Here is a 17,949-nt window from a genome sequence, read left to right on the forward strand (position 1 = left end):
CATATCAGATGTCGTGATTCTTTATAGTTCAATGGCTTTTATCAGTCATCCCAAACAGACAGCTCTAATCTTGATTTTCTTTCTGAGCTTCAAACTCAGATATCAACCTACGCAAACAAAATTTCCAGTTGGCTGTGTAATAGGCACCTCAAAATACAATTAGAAGAGAACTCCAACTGAAAAGCCCGAAAATAACCTTGTGTTTCCTACTTCGTTAAATAGTGCAATTTTGTTACTGGTATCCTGACATTTCAGTGCATTTCCCTGCTTGCCCCGGACCAAAAGAAATGTGCAGTATAGAAGAAATAGGGTATATTAGAGAATCAGCCAATCCAGAGAACAGAGAGCTAATGCTCACAAAGACCTGAACCCCAGATGGCATGTCGGTTACAGATTATATCAGGCAAAATCACAAGATACATGGGTTAGGGCGTTCCAGGTCATGCTAGAGCTGATTAGTTAGAGATGAGGTAAACCCTTACCTCATCATTTCTTCAGGTCTTGGGGACAGCTCTGAAGCCTGTGCCAATGTTCCTATGCCTGGTTTCATGGGAACATAGGCAGGGGGTTATTTCATCTTAGGGCTCAGGAGCTTAAACATAACTTATGTAAAGATGTTAACTTTAGCCTGTCAGAGGTCCAGTCGTAGTGATCGTTAGTCAGGTTCGTGCTATTGTCTTCTGCTGTCTCTGGAGTTGCTGATTATCCAGGGCAAATGCAATACATGTTTGTATATGACTATATTCCGACCATCAGAAATAAGCAGGGATGTGTGCGTGGCAGTTTCCGGAACCCTTCCTTATAAAGTAACGTGGGAATAATCTTTGTTTTGTTTTCCTCAATTTTTTGTCTTTGTTCTTTTCTGCCTGTATTATGGTCAAGTCCATGGACAGTGACTCTCATGGACCTGCATGGTCTGTAAATACAAGTGTAGCAATTTAGCCACTCTATCTACCATTAGATCCTCAGCCTATTGTTCCTGTCACAGTGGCTCTCTGGTTGTTGAAAGACAGGTAATATTTCAATGCTTATATAAAAATCCATCTGACTTTCACACTATTCCTTGGATTATTTTTTGGCTGACCTAACCCTACAAGTTATTTTTTAAAGCACTTTAATGATGGTTAAGAAAATAAACTGATTTCATTGCCCTTATGATTGACTGTCTCTGATAATTCTCAAATGTTTCTTAATGTTTTATAAATTTCAAAAACATTTAACTGGCTAGTGAATTTCATTCTACCTACATGCCATTCTAATTCAACTCAGGTGAGTCTTGATAATTGAGATGATACCTGAGAAAGAGGAAGCTAGATCATTTATCCACCAAATTGTGTGAGTCACTAGTTAAACCCATGGCACTTTTCACTGTAAGCAGCCAGACTCAGGTAGCTAGAATGATTTCAGAGAAAGACTTGTAGGAGTCAGATAGAAGTCTTACTAATGTACAGGACAAGGAAAAATAGGTTCCAGGGATATTGGCAGGACACTGACTTCTAGAAAGACCCTTCACATAGACACTACAAAGTCACTTTCTTTTCCAAAGCACAGGTCAAGCATACATGTGGACCAAACACTTCTGAAAGTGGGAAACGATGAGAAATTGATTCTTGAATAAGCTGTACTCATTTTATTTACTAGCATTCCCTAAAAGACTGCTTAGATTAGTGCATTTCCTTTAACAGTGAATTGAAAGAAAAATAAATGTTTTTGATAGTATAGTCTACTATTTACTAAAAATTGAGATAAAAAGGAACATAAAAAAGATAAAAGAACAGTATAAACCACTTTGGAAGTAATCTCAATATGTGAGGCTGTTTAAGTAAAGTATAAAAATGCCAGGTGGATTAACTCGGAAAACCATTACACTGCAAATGTTAATTAGTTGGCAGTATTTCATTATTGGGACATTAAGAGCAGTAATGACAGTAGAATAATTTGAAAATTCAGGCTCATGTGATTCTCAAAGAGGAGCAATCGATTCACATTATACCTTATGAGTCAGATAACTAGGGCTGAGAATTATTGCTTTAGTTGATATTGTATAGCAGTTTTTACACTATTATGGCAATGGCATTGTAATATAGTGAATCAGGGAGCCAGCAAATCTAAAACTGAGTGGAATTCAGAAGACATAATGGATTTTGCCAATTATTGTCTGAGGAGTGTTGCGAATTTACATTTTAGGACAGTAATATTTCACTACCTAAACAACTCTGTGTGAAATGTACATAATATAATGTTTGAGGTACAAAGTTGTAATAACTAAGAAAGGATTATCCCATAAAAGTAAAAGAATGTCAAACTATATAACACACAAGGTATCTATAACTACTGTTACACTTTAATTGTATTATTATAAAGAGGCAGAGAGCATAAAATTGTTTTGAAATTATATTAGTTTAATTTAGCACGTGTTCATTTTAAAGTAGATTCTTTGTGGCATGTTTTATATATCTGAAGCTAATATAATATTGTATGCCAACTATAATTTAATAAAAATTATTTGGAGGTGCCAAATTTTTAAGAAAATTTCAAATATAGACAAATATTTTTCTGATATTTCTAATATGGATGATCAGGTTCAAAAACAGTATTTATTCTATTTCCTTGTTAAAAACTGTTCTTGATTTTCTGTTTTAATACTTCTGAAAAAGGATCAGGTCCTACATTTGGTATATTCTAAACAGAAACATATATTTTGTCGTTCAGAAGTAATTTTCCACGGATATAAGATCACCTGATGTTATCTGTATTGTGTCATGCCTTTTTGAATTTTATTATTTTATTTCACAATTTTTCTCCCATGAAGAAAAACATATACGTGAAAAACTACATTAAACAGAAGTTTAAACTACATTAAAACAGCTTAACAAAAATTTATCATGCAAGCACCCATTAAACCAAAATCATATGAATAAATAGGATATTGCCCCATCCCATCCCCCAATCACTAATGTGCCCTTCAAAGTCAAAATCAATATTCCACCCAAGAAATAATTAAAGTAACTACTATATTGACTTAGGGTGTTTTAAAGTCTTATTATATATATTACCTCATATATGTATATATGATATATATGTAATTCATTTTTTTAAATTATTAATTAATAGTAGTCATAAAATATACACTCTCAGTTTTCAATCTTTAAAATTGTTGAGATTATGCAGGATATATGGTCAGCTTTTTTTTTTTGAGAAGCTGTTCTACTTTTCAAAAATAGTTTTTTTCAGATACAATTCACAAGGCATACAATTCATCCATTGCAGATGTGTAATTCAATGTTTTTTAGTATGTCCATAAATATATGCAACCATCTCCATCATCAATGTTGGAATATGTTTATTTTCCCCACAAGAAACCCCTAACCTTTCGCTATCACCTAACCACACACTGCCCCATACCCCACTCCAGGCCAAATTAACCGCTGGTATGGTACAGCTTTAATAAATATTGAATAAGAAAATATTAATTAAAATCCAAATTTTATTCGGATTTTCTTAATGTTCACATAAGATCTTTTTTCTCTCCCACTATCAGATTATATATCACATTTAGTTGCCAAGTCTCTTTAGGCTCTTCTTGGCTATGAGTATTTTTCAGACCAAGCAGAGCCACTTCTAGATTTGATTGAATGGACCCTGCACTAGTTAGATATAATGGGCTTTGAGCAGAATACACCAACTTCTTGAGATGACTGATTTGGGGTTTCATGAGCTCTGTGCCTACTTTCTGTTTCTATTGTTTTCCCTCTTCAAAACTTTCATATGGGTGAATCATGTAGTATATGGTCTTTGTGATTGGCTTCTTTCACTTAGCATGATTATTTTCATGGTTCATCCATATTGTAGCATGTATCAGCACTTTATTATTTTTTATGGCTTAATAATATTCCCTTGTATGGACATACCATTGTGTTTATCCATTAAAAAATTAATGGACATTTTGGCTGTTCCTACTTTGGGTTAATATATTTATTGCAATATTAAGAATAATATTGCTATAAATATTCATAACATCTGTGTGAACAATAGTTTAATGGTTCTTGAGTTTATGTTTAGAAATTTAAATTCTCTTGAGTATATATTTAGAATTGGAATTTCCATTACATAGTTCCATATGTCATATGAGGACCTTGCAGACTGTTTTCCAATGCAGCTGTATCATTTTTCCTTTCCACCAACACTGTATGAGACTTCTGATTTCTCTACACGCTTGTCAACATTTGTCGTTATCTGACTTTTTAATTCTAGCTTAGCTAGTGCATATGAAAGGGTATCTCATTGTAATTTTAGTTGCATTCCTTGATGAGTAATGATGTCAAGAAATTTTCACGTACTTATTTGATATTCGTATATGTTTTTGAGAAATGACCATTCGCATTCTTTGTTCAATTTTCAATTGGGTTATTGCATTTTTTAATGAATTGTAAGAATTATTTATATATTTTAGATGTAAGTTTTATGAGATATGTAATTTATCCCATTTTTACTTTCTTGATGGTGTCATTTGAAGACCCAAAGTTTTATTTTTAACAAAATATAATTTAACTAATTGTCATTTATAGCATGTACTTTTTTTTTCAGTTATGAAGAATCCTTTGCCAAACCCAAGATTATAAATTAGCCAGGTACTTTCTTCTAGCTTTTATAGTTTTTAATCCATTTTCAGTCAATTTTTGTTTATAGTTTGAGATAAAGGTGAAGTTTATTTTTCACATAAACCATTTGGTTTTTCAAGAATTATTGATACAGTTTAGCTAGCATGTCACTAGGTAGACAGGGAGGTCCCTGGTGGAATAAACAAAGACAGCCATATCCTAAAACTCCAGGTTTTGAAATCATTCCTTACTCTAGGACATAATGTAACAAGGCCTTGAGATTAATCATAAAATTCCTTTTGGCCTGACAAACAGAGCAGATCTGATAGATAGTAGTGGGTTACTTTGCTAATTCCTTCAGGATGGGCAAGCAGAACAAACCTGGTAGATGAATTTCATTAGAAGGCGCCAGTTCCCTTCAAACAGTTTCCTTCTTCAAACAGCTCCCCTTCCCCAAACTGGCAAGGGAAAGTATAAAAGTAAGAGCTTTTTCCTCAGTCATGGGGCACCCCCATTCAGAACCCCCTCCCACTCGGGAGCTCTGACTTTTTGCTTTCAATAAATTATCTACTTTTTCAAACTCTTTGCCTCTCCTGGGTCCATGCTTCCATTCTTCGGTCTCACGAGACACAATCCCGGCCCACAACCAGAAACTGCCGGCAGATCCAACATCATCTACATCATTTGGGGACTCACAGGAAAAATATTCCTATATCATTATTTCTTGAGAATAATAGTCTTTCAATTTTGAATTAAATAGGCACTCTTGTCAAAAATCGAAACATAAAGGTATGGGTTTATTTCTGCAGTATTCATTTTATTTCATGGATTAAATGTCTATTTTGTAAGTAAAACACTTTATTGATAACTGTTTCTTTATAGTAAGTTTTGAAATTGGAAGGTGTGAGTTATTCTACTTTGTTCTCTTTTTCAGAACTGATTTAGCTATTCTTGGTTACTTGCAGTTCCACATGAATTTTATCATTGAATGTCAATTTATGCAAATAAATCAATTTGGATTCTCTTAAGAATTCTTAAAATGTAAAACAAAAACAAAAACAATACACTCGATTTTGTCTTAAGTTGATATTGCTTCTAGTTAAATCTTCCCATTTCTGTAAGTACTTGCAAGTAAAGGATCCCTAGGAACTGTACATCTGCGGGAGTATTTATGGGGCTGAAGTCTGGGAGCTTGTCAGCCTTGGACGCATGATTTCCCATGTTAATTTTAGTTTCCTTTTGAGATCTGCAGAATCTGAACACATTTCTAGTGATAATTGTGTAGTGAGTTGAAATGTGCTGCTTATTGGTTAGCTCCAAGGGGCTGTCACCTCCTGAGTTGTTTCACCCCTCTTACACATCTCAGCTTCTTTCCCCCACTACCTAACACAACTGTAAGGACTCAGAGTGCTAGGTAACCAGTCTGTATGTGCACGTCCCGGACAAGTCAATTATTTAATTACAGTTATATTGGAATTTCCTGTGGGGCTACTGCTTGTTTTGAGGATTAACCTCTAACACCTCCACATGTTCTTAATCACCTAAGGATGCCCAAAACTTGAGCTGCAGGGAATAAATGGCAATTATCTTCAGAAATGAACAAATTCAGACTCTCATTTATCCAGCAAAAGGTTTTGTTCAGACTTACAGTAAGTAATTCCAATTGAAAAGCCAAAATTAAAAAAAAAAAAACAAAACCACAAACAAACAGCCAGCTATTATATTTTTCCTCCTGTCCTGGGTTATCTCAACCCTAAACCTTTAATGCCACCTTGAGGATTTTTAAAATACAGCTCAAATAAAGTTAGGGCTTATGACCTTAAAATGCAGAAGTCCAAAATTCCAAGAAAAATGCATCCCTTTCTCCTGATGGAAAGCAGGGTGCCAGTGGGTCCCTGTTCATATCTAGCACCTAATTTGGGTCTACAGGGTAGTTCTGGGTGCACTTCTTTGGAAATCTGCTCACTGTGCCAACTAAATGTTGACATAAGAAGCATCCAAACCTGAAGAGAACTTTAATGAGTTCATTTGAGCCGAACTGGAGTCAATTGCTGAGAGGAAAATCTTAACAGATTAAGAAAATGCTCCAGAAAATGGCAGTTTTGCAGCTTATTTTATACATTAGTATCAAAGGAGGAGACATAAGGAAAGTTACATGAAATCCATTGGCGGTAGATTAAGGGGGTGGAGGAAAGCAAAGTGGGGAAAGTCTCTGCAATTTTATAAAAAGTAAAATGGAGAGACATATACATTTTATGTTGGTGGGCATAGGATAGTTAATTCATATTTTACATCACATCGACATGGTATTCAGAGAATAAGATAAGGAGGGGTTCTGTTGTTTTCTGCTCTGGTGAGGTGGGTTGTGCCCTGAGGAGTCGACCTACACTTACAAAGAGATTACTCTGATATTCCAAGGGCATGTTACCTTAGATGCATAAAAGACAATAGACAGGCTCTTTTTAGGTAAAGACAGAACTCTGTCAGGGAAGCTATAGGCTAAATACATGACTACCGACCATGATCTGCTTTCGTTAGGGATTTTTATGTTCAGACCCTCCTATGTAGTTAATTTTGGTCTCTGATTTTATAGGGCCTGCCACGCTGGTCTCCCCTGAGCTTGTTTAGTATGTGGCCCCTTTTTTTGTCCAGAGTGTGTGTGTGTGTATGTGTGTGTGTGTGTGTGTGTGTGTGTGTAATTTTTGTTATTTTTCAAATTAACTATTCTCTATGTATGTATGTGTACAAAGTAGAAGCCAATTCATAAACATCAAATAATAAATATATCAGGGCATTCTAGACATATGAACTGTAATTGCCCCCAAAACACATTTATTATATTTCAGAAATAGTCAGAAAAGATCAAAAATAAAATTTTACAAGTAAGTGTAGGTCGTTGTAAGTATGAAAAATACATGTAACTTTCTGGAAGTATAATTACATTTTTACTAATGTTTTCTTTAAAAAACAGAATATTTGTGGAACTAAAATGAGATTTTAGTATGTATATTTCTAGATAATATTTGAATATCTCAATTAAACGGATTGCTTGTTAAGGTATGTAACAATAAAAGAGAATAAAAAACTATAATTGATAAATAACAAAAAAAGAAACTTAATTTTAAAGAACTACTTCAAAATAAGGATTTTAAGTCAGAATTGATCAATGGTCACATCTCTTTTTTTTAAGTCACTAATGAATTTTACTCCCTAGAACATATGTATCAACTAAGATGTATAAGTTAATAAGGAATCAGCCAAATTAATTACTAGGTATTGTTGGAGAATGAAACAGTCCTAAAAGACCTCTCTGTACCAGAGAGAAGACAGAAAAAAGAGAAGAGAGAAAAAGAAATGGTTAATTACTGAGTAAGCATTAACCGGTTTACATTCTTATAAGGTTGCCTGAAAATGAATAAAAAAAGGTAGACAGAATATCTCAGAAATTTTAACAGTAAAGTAGAAGAAAGAACAATTAAAACTTCTCTCCTTAAGCGACAAAGGAGTTGCACCTCCTAATTGATAGTCTGCTGTACATCTCCTCAGAGACCCCTGTGATAATTCTGGTGGAACATTTTTACATATCTAGAGGTTATTTGGCCTGCATACTTGGAGATAAATTTACATTGTAAAAACTGGAAACTGAGCTTAATCCCTGGGGAGATTTATCTCTATATTGTGTTAGAGTCAGATTCACTATGTCTCCAAGGAAACACTCCACAAAACTGAAGAGGGTAAATGGTCTATTATCCATTTATAAATGGGAAAAATAATTTTCCTTTACCCTTACAATGTCTCCAATAGAAAATTAATCATTGTTTAGAATGAGCACATATTTCTTTCTGGCTTACCTCTTTCAAGCCTTTTGTTGCCTTTCGACTATATTAAAACTAGATACATTGCAGAAAACTACTATAACAGCAATACAGATTCAAAGAATTCTGTCCTGTGAAGACATTCACACTGACTCCCCCTACCCTAACTACCCCACTCAAAAAAAAAAAAAAAAACAGAAACAAAGTTCAGCAGACAAAAGCACATTTATTTTAATATGCTTGATCTATAAATGTGTATACTATCTGCATTCTCCTTTGAACTTATTGTAAACACCTGCCTCACTCATTCATTAATAATGGGTAAAACAATTTTAATACATGTTCATTTTATATTTGTCTGAAAGTCATGATTTTATCTGTATTGAAAATATTTTTTAAAATATCTTTTAAACAGATAGGATTGGTAGCAAGAAACTTGAAAATAGATTCAATTGACTAAAAATATGCATAATAAAATACAGAAGATATTTTGGTCCATATATCTGTGTGTTCAGAAGATCAGGTGAGCAGTGATGTTACTCTGGCCCCAGATTCTTTTCATTTCTTTAATCTATTTTTTGCTGTTTTCTTCTTCCAGAGGTTGGCTACTTTAAAGTTCTTGAAGGGGACCGAAGTTTTTTCTCCCCAAAAGATGCCTTTTCAGATTTTACGCTAATTATTAAGAAACAAAACACTCAGAGAAAACCTTTGACCCCCGCTCCCCACTATTCGTGCCTAAGAGATTAGGATGGAAAGGCCTGCTCAGGAAGGGAATTTTAGCAGATTCATTTTAGCCTTAGATAGGAAGATCCAAGGTGGGGCCCATGAGCAAGATTCCCCTACTGTGTCCTATTGTTTCTGGGTTGCCTAGCAGGAATTTGTCTGCCATGTGCATTCAGTTCTTTTCAGCTACCTGTGAATTGCCTTTTTTTCCCTTTTGAAATCTCAGATACCTTCTCCCTTTTCTCCTTTGTCCTTAATGGTATGCCTATATAAATCTTAACTGCCCAATGTCTTTGGGGGTCTCATTGTTATGGCACTCCTGAATGTGCATTCATATAATAAAGTTTAAATATTTTCTGTCATTAATCTGTCTCTGTTAATTTGATTATTAGCCCAAGTAGAGAACCCTAGAAGGTGGCAGGAAATTTGCTTTTTTTGGTCCCTTTTTCTCAAAATAAAAATGAACACTAATAATCTAGATATCTAGCCATCGTTACCTTAAGCTTGAAAAGCACATTCGAAGAAGCAACAGTCCTGCAATTTTCTCTGAATATGTTGTTGAAGAAAGTCAGTGAGTCCGCTTCCTGTCACACATAGGAAGCCAAAGTCTGAAGAAACCACGGTTTGTTTTTGCAGAGAAAAATGGATATATTTGTCAGGTAACCAGATGAGACCAGAGACAAAGTTCAGATCAGTGTCCCAAGTAAAGACTGGAAGCATGTTAAAGAATAAGGGTAAGAGTAGGCTATATATATTCATTAATTCTAAGTCAAGGGTTTTGATCTGACAGTCCTGTAACTAAGCCATCTAAGGAAAGCGATGTGAAAGGAGCCAGAAGGAACAAAGAAATTCCAATCTGTCAGAGTTTGATTAGTCAGTCCTATGTGGGGCTATATTCCATCTGGGCACGAGGTCTTTCTTGTTGACCTCTAGCTTTTGAAAGGGCTGCGGGTGGCAACAGTATTATCTCTGTTACTAGACTTCCATAAATCTTGGTTTTCCTGTGCTTTTGAAGTTAGCTTAGGGTTATTTAGTTGCTAACTGCACCTGCACCAGCCTCTGGGGCCAGTTGGATCCCAGCTGGTTTGCTGATCTCCACAGTGCTATGAAGAGGCCTACTCTTATGTCTTGAAAAACACTAAAATAGATAAATTAAAAAAATAAATAAATAAATAAATTAATTAATTTTAATTAAAGATTATCAGGGTTTCGTTTCAGTGCTAAGGCCTTTTTTCAAATGCACAAATTTAATTTTCATGTTAACATGTCGATAGAGGAAGAAGGTAGATGCTCTAATGGGGCTAGTGTACATTATGTGTTATAGCTGGGTAATTAAGTAAAAATATTTGGATATTGTTATCTAAGCTCTTGGAAAGAATGAAGACAGAAATACATCTGAAACACAAACAAGAATATGTAAAAATAATTAAAATTTTAAAAGCTGTTCCATCTGTTTTGTCAAGTTAGAAATTGTTGTGAGTTTCATTTATAAATATTACTTAGCAGTCACACAAGATCTGACAATTAAGTTCAAGAACTCATCCTAGAAAGAGTGCTACACACCTCCTTGCTAAATATCACTACAGTCATCTTCGAAGTACGCCCCTTGGGAAGCTATGTACTGATGCCAGGATCTAGTCCAGCCTTCAAAGCAGTTTTGGAACTCATTTTCTGGAAGGGCAATCAGAGCTGTCATTTATTACCCCTGATGTCCTGAATGACATCAAAATGTCTTCCTTTCAACATTTCCTTTATCTTTGAGTAAAGAAAGAAGTCATAGGGTGCTAGATCAGGTGAATAGGGAGGGTGTTCCAATAGTTATTCGTTTACCGGCTAAAAACTCCCTCACAGACAGTGTGAGAGTTGGTGCCTTGTCATGATGTAAGAGCCATGAATTGTTGGAAAAAAGTTCAAGTCATCTGACTTTTGCACGCAGCCGTTTCAGCACTTCCAAACAATAAACTTGGTTAACTGTCCAGTTGGTACAAATTCACAATGAATAATCCCTCTGATATCAAAAAAGACTAGCAACATCATTTTGACTCTTGATTTGGACTTATGGAAATTTTTTGGTTGTGGAGAATTGACTTCCATTGTACATTTTGTTTCACGGCTGTATTGGTATACCTATATTTCATCACCAGTGAGAACATGGCCCAAAACATCGTCTTGCCTCTCCAACAGTTCTTGGCAAACTTGGACTCTGCTTTTGTTCATCAGTGAGCAACTTCTGGACCATTTTTGCACACACCTTTCTTATGCCAAGATTTTCAGTTAACATTTTTCTAAATGTTTCTCTATCAATATTTACTTGGTCTGCTATTCTTCTGACACTCAGCCAACAATTTTGGTGCACAATTTGATGATTATTTGCAATATTTTCATCAGTTCTGCCCGTTATTGGCCTCACTGACCTCTCTTCATCAGTGATGCAATGTCTCCCCTCTGAAAAACGTTGAATCCATTTGTACACTGCCATTTTCTTCATGGCATTGTCCGCATAAACTTGGACTAAAATGTCCCTGATTTCACTTCCACTCTTGCCAAGTTTAACAAGAAATTTAATGTTTCTTCATTTGCTCTAATTCAAGCTCAGATATTCTTGCAAAGGCACCCAAAAACATGCAACAACAATAATGAACACCCCTCAGCAATACAGTGCCACACGTCAATGTGGACACAGCTGTGAGAAACTGTATACAAACGTTATGAAACCTTATCAAGCTATTTGTACATTGCAGTCAATGTAAGTGCACAATGGCAAGTTCATGAACTTAATTGGTAGAATTTGTACATTCAGGCTATTTCATGGGTGTCTATATAGTTTGTATAATGCAAAGGGAAGCTTTTCTTTTTTAAGTACTTACCTTTAATGAGAAACATAATGTTGGAGAAACACCATTGGTTGACCTATACATATTTTTAAAATATGGGTTGTTATATTTTTCTATGATAATAATCTGAAAATCATCTTATTCGTTATATACTTTCATTACTTTTTGTCATTTTCTGTTATTTACTGTTTATCTAATTTACTTCTATCTTTCTAAAATAACTCTTATACTACAGAACACAGTTTTTCACATTCTTTCACCAACCCACAAGTCTATATGAATAGTGATATGATACTGAAAGGAACCAAAGTGTTACCACTGTGAAACTGCATTTTTAGGATATTGATTTTAAGCTGTGCATTAAGAAACAAGACTCAGAAAGAATCTTTGGGCCTCCCCACCTTCCTTCCTGCCCAAGAGATTCAGACAGTAAATCCTGCTGCAGAAAGGGAATCGTAGTATGTCGCTGTAATCTAATTTAAATTAAGTACAGTAAATAGGAGGGTTTCAGGCAGGGGCCTGCTAGCTGGGTACCCTGTGTCCCAGTATTTATAAAATATTTTTTACCCATTCCAGATATATGTTCCCAGTGCTCAGTTTTCCACATTACATTGTAGACTAAAATTGTAAATTTGTTTATGCCTTTACTGTTAGGTAGATAGAATCTGTATTAAAAACAAAAACAAAACCAAAAAACACCCGACTACCAACTTGTTATTATTAGACGTCATTTCAATCAACCTTTTGGTAATATTTAGAGAAGCAAATCCCTGAAATGCTTAATAAATTCATTTTTAACATAGTGTGATAAAATTGTAACTATCTTTTATCAACAAGAAAATTTCAAATTTCAAGTAACGTAAAAACATATAAAAGGTAAAATTGCCCCACCTTCCATAAACAATTATCTACAATTGACTCAATATCGTTCATTCTCTTTTTCCCATTTCCTTTACCATTGGAAAATGAAATAACTGAAAATTTACTCACTGGAAAAATAAACTTCCAGTACTAATTAATCATTTTCAATACTTCTGTCCTGACAAATTTGGAGATATTAGAAAGAATTGCATATTCGTGAATGGGGTAGCAAAGCAATTTTTAAAAGCAGAAGAATAGATTCCAGAATAGATGAGAACAGTTGTGTACTGAGAGAGACAAGCACAGGCGCAGATATGTCCAATTAAATGCACATATTCATGTGAAGGCATTGATTTTTTTTTTTGAAATGATGTCAAGCTGCTATTAAGGATATACAGAAGATTATATTATATTAATTGATCTAAATAAAAGCAAAACTGATACAATATACTTAATCCGATCAACAGAAATCTGGTGAGGTCACATTAGTAGAAAACGAGATGATGTGTCATTGGAAACAACCCTTGAGTGGTCTGTGAGGGTGGGTAGGAGGTATTGGGGGCATCAAAACAGTTTTGTTGAAGGAATTTTCTTTCCATCTCCAAATCTAGCCATTGCCTACTTTTCACCCCAAAAGAAAAAGAATCAGTATACACATTAGAACTGGCAGAATTATGCTATCTTTTCATATTATTAACACATATTCCTAATCACTCTCTGAAAAGATAGATGAGATGTAATAAAAATCAGTGTGTTTATATAACATAATTAGATGTTTGACAAGCTATGGGATATTAATGAACAAAATTTACTTTATCGCAGTATCGGATACATGCAGCAGAGTCAAGCAAGAAATGGAACGTATTATAAAATCTAATACAGATCCAGAGGTGGGAGTAAGTATGCTTCCTTTGGAAATGTTACAAGCAAATTTAAGCTTTTTTTAGGTCATGAAGATCATGTCTTCTGTTGTAGCTCCTATGACCCTAAATAAACCAAGGTGTATCTTAATTTTAACAAAGGAAATGTTATTCATTTTCCAAAACACCTTTGTATCAGTGTAAACATTGAATTCAAAGTAAACTTTGTGGTCTGTTACATTACTATGAACCATGATAACAGTGTGGCTGAATATAGTAACTGTCTTTTAAAACCGTTGAAAGATATGAATGATTGCCCTTTGGCTAGTTAATAACAAGTAGCCTTGTTTGAAAAATCTGACATTAACTCACATTATTATTTTTAAGGCCATGAACCAAGATTTGAAATATAATTTAGTGGGAGGAATGATGTAGCATTTTGTTATATACTACCCAAGTTCATAAGAATGCTGTGATTTTTTGGATTGCCTTTTCCCACCATAGGCAAAATTAATATGGCATTTCTCAAAACAATGAACAGGTACACATTTAAAACTGTATTCATATAGTTTTATTCAACTTCAATGGAAATGAAAACGAGCATGTGATTATCTGCAGGAATGGAGGAAATTATGGAGAAGAGAAAGTGGATGTGTTTAAAATAGTATCTGGCTAGCACTGATTTATTCTATCACAGGTGCCCCTAGAATGTTTATAATAAGTTAAAAGATGAATGATTATTTGAATCTATTATCAGAATCTGGGTTCATTATCACAAAGTACAATAACAACAGAATGGAAGACTGTGTCCTGAAGAATGGCACACTTAATTTTATCACAAATACAGTCTCCAAATATATTGAAAATGTGACAGTTAGATGATAAGATGGAGATAGAGACAGAGAGAAGAAACACGAACCCCCCAAAAGAGTAAAATTCTCAGAAGCCAAACACAAATAAGACTGTGAAAAAGAGACATATCTCTGATCTTGATCTTACATTTGAAACCTCTGGTGAACTCTAGTGAACTTAAGTTTCTATTTTGAATTTCACATGGATTGGGAAAAAAGAGGTAAAGTTTGGAACCTACCCAAAATTCAGAATCAAATAAAACTGTCCACATGAATATGAACCATGAAGATCTAAATTACAAATCAGGATAAATCAGATATAAATGCATCTTGCAGAATGATCATCAAAGATAATGTTCCTACTTGAAAGCTGGTGCTAGTCGAAGGGAACAATTCTTGACTATAAGTAAGTGCATTCATGTTTCAAATTCAGACTACTTGTGTCGTCCAAAAATGCTCAAACCCAAAATATGTCCATGAACCAAAAGTCAACAATTGTGTCTCTATTTTCAAAAAGGATTAAATGAAAAGATTAAAACTCTAGCCTCCAATATGATTTTTCTCCTTTCGTCCTAAACAACTTCTACCCAATCCTGGATGGTATTTAAGCCAAGGCTAGAGGAGTAAAGGGGTTTTATAGTTAGGGTAGAGAAAAGCACATGACCTACTTGATCCTTTTATTCTCACTATAGGGTCTCCAGGAGGAGCAACTTTGAAAGTTTGAAGAAGAAGACTTCTATTGAATGAGATATGATAATTTTGTTTTGATAATAGGTAATGTAATCTAATTTGAGAAGACTTCTGCTTTGAGTTTTCATAATTTTAATTTAATTATTGTAATACCACTGATAACTAAAATTTATGTGGAAAATCCCTAAGGCAATACACCAAAATTCTAATTATATATATAATTCTATTTCTGTAAATACTTTTGTGCCAATAACACATGGTTTTATATTATAATTTGAAAATAAATTCACATATATTAGGCGGAGAGTCAGTGTTTGTTTGTTTTTTTAACCCTTTATATACTTGGTTATATGAGGACATTTGTTTATTTATATGAATTTTGAGGACAGCTTGTTACAGAAATTATTGGCATTCTGGAGTCCCATTTATTTCATAGAACCATTTGGTGGGGGGAATGCCATAGTAATAACATTATTCTTTTCATCCATGAGCATAGTATATCTTACTCAATTTTTAGTTTTTCTTTTATTTAGTTTATCTAAGAACTTTTAGTGGATGATTTCCTAGCAACCATACAGACCAGAAGAAGTGATTCTCGGTTTTCTCCACTAATAGATTCTTTTTTTTTTTTTTTTGAGAGCCCACTGGCCCATGTGGGAATCAAACCGGCAGCCTTCGGAGTTAGGAGCATGGAGCTCTAACCGCCTGAGCCACCGGGCTGGCCCCCACCACTAATAGATTTTAAATCATTCAGATCTTCTGTTGACATGACACAGAGGCACTATTCAAGACTCTTTATATGTATATATCTATATATCTATATCATCTATATCTGTATCTATATCTATATCTATATATCTATATCGATATAAAGACACCAACTTTATAGGCTTCTGCTTCCTATGTAAGAGGACAAAACAAAAAAAGTAAATAAAATAAACATATAGAAATTATTATAGTATATATTTTCAAATGAACCTGTACAAAATTATATTACTATCATATTTCTAAGTAATTGAATGTAGCATGCAATTATATAGATGCTTTTATAAAATATTCATTAATTTTTGACACTATATTTCTGAATGCTTTAGATACTTAGGTATACATTTTTTCCAAAGTTAAGAATTTGAAGTTAGGCTTTACCTGCTAGGAATTTTTCTTATATTAATCCAGAGGATAAATTTATACTCATCCTCAAAGAATTCTAGATAATTCTACCAATTGACAAAAATGTGAAATCTCTGTGCTTAAAGAGAGATGGATGAAGTATAGTTTTAATTTTTTTCCTTTGGCAACAATTACCTAAGCAACATAGATCAAATATTTTTCTTTAAAAATACTCTTGGGGTAACTATCATTTTTTTTGGTAGTCAAAAAGTAAAGGTAAAACTTTTTTGAAAAGAAGAATCTCTACAGGGATTCTCTTTCTGCACACAGCAGGGTTTGACCCCATGTAGACTTAATCCCTGGAGTGAGTAATTGCCCAGCTGAAGGAAGGAATAGAGAATGACCTTACAGCCTGAAATTCAGAGAGAAACCTCAGAGACTTGAAAGACAAAAGGAGATTGGGTTGTAACTTTTCCTTGATTCTTTTTTTTTTTTTCTGCATGACTGTGATTTAAATTTTGTGGCCTTATATATTTGATGTACTGTTTCCTAGCCCTTCCTTTACTGTGTGTCAAACTCACTTTCTTCGAACTAGGAAGGAAGAATTTTTCTTTCCATGAAAATTGATAGCATTTAGCTCAGGATATATAAAATCATTATTGTGTTAAACAGACATTGTAGAGGGGGAGAAGATAAAAATTTTGTTCCTTTTTACAAAAGGTTTTGACATTTCACTCTCTTGTAATTCCACCTCAGCACAAATGCATCACAACTGTAATGAAAGAAACTGAAGGGAACTAAAAATTTTCCAACCTGAAACTGCTTTTTGGGATATTGATTTTAAGCTGTCTATTAAGAAACAAAACTCATAAAGAACTTTTGGCCCTCCCCACTTTTCTGCCCAAGAGATTTATACAGGAAAAACCTGCTTTAGGAAAAGAACCTTGGCTTAATAACTTTAAGAATCTTTACCCTTGCATTATTTAAGGAAGACTCCAACCCTATTAGCTAGATACCCTACCTTTGTGTCCCAATGTTTCTGAGTTGTCTAGCAAGAATTTGCCTGCCTTGTATGTTTGTAGTCTTCCTCAACTACCTGTAAATTGGCCCATTCTCACTTTTGAAATCTAATACCGCATCTTCACTCTTTCTGCTTTGTTCCCAAATGTCTTATACAAGGTGGGGTGCAAAAAAAATGTACCCAAGTGGACACTTTGGTCAATTTTCCTCAAGCAATATTCACCATAATCAGAAGTGTCCGGATGCTGATGGTAATCACTTTGAGCACCTCTTGTAATTGCAGAAGTCAAATGTGACTTGTATTCATTTTTTGTTATTGGTATATATGCAGTACTACAATTTTAATATTTTTTTCCTTTCTTAAAATGTGTATACATTTTTTTGGCATCCTCACTGCCTTTGGAATATTTATGCTTATATGAATTCCCCATTTTCATGTATTGAAATTTTGGTTTTCTCCTATTAATCTTTGTTAATTAATTATTAGCCCACCTTGAAGAATTTAGAAGGTGGAAGAAAAAGTATTAATATGTTTTATCCCCTACAAGACCTTATAAGATATTGTTTATGAAAGTCCTTTTTCA

This window comes from Rhinolophus hipposideros, assembly GCF_964194185.1.
Source record: "Rhinolophus hipposideros genome assembly, chromosome: 4".
Taxonomy (NCBI): domain Eukaryota; kingdom Metazoa; phylum Chordata; class Mammalia; order Chiroptera; family Rhinolophidae; genus Rhinolophus; species Rhinolophus hipposideros.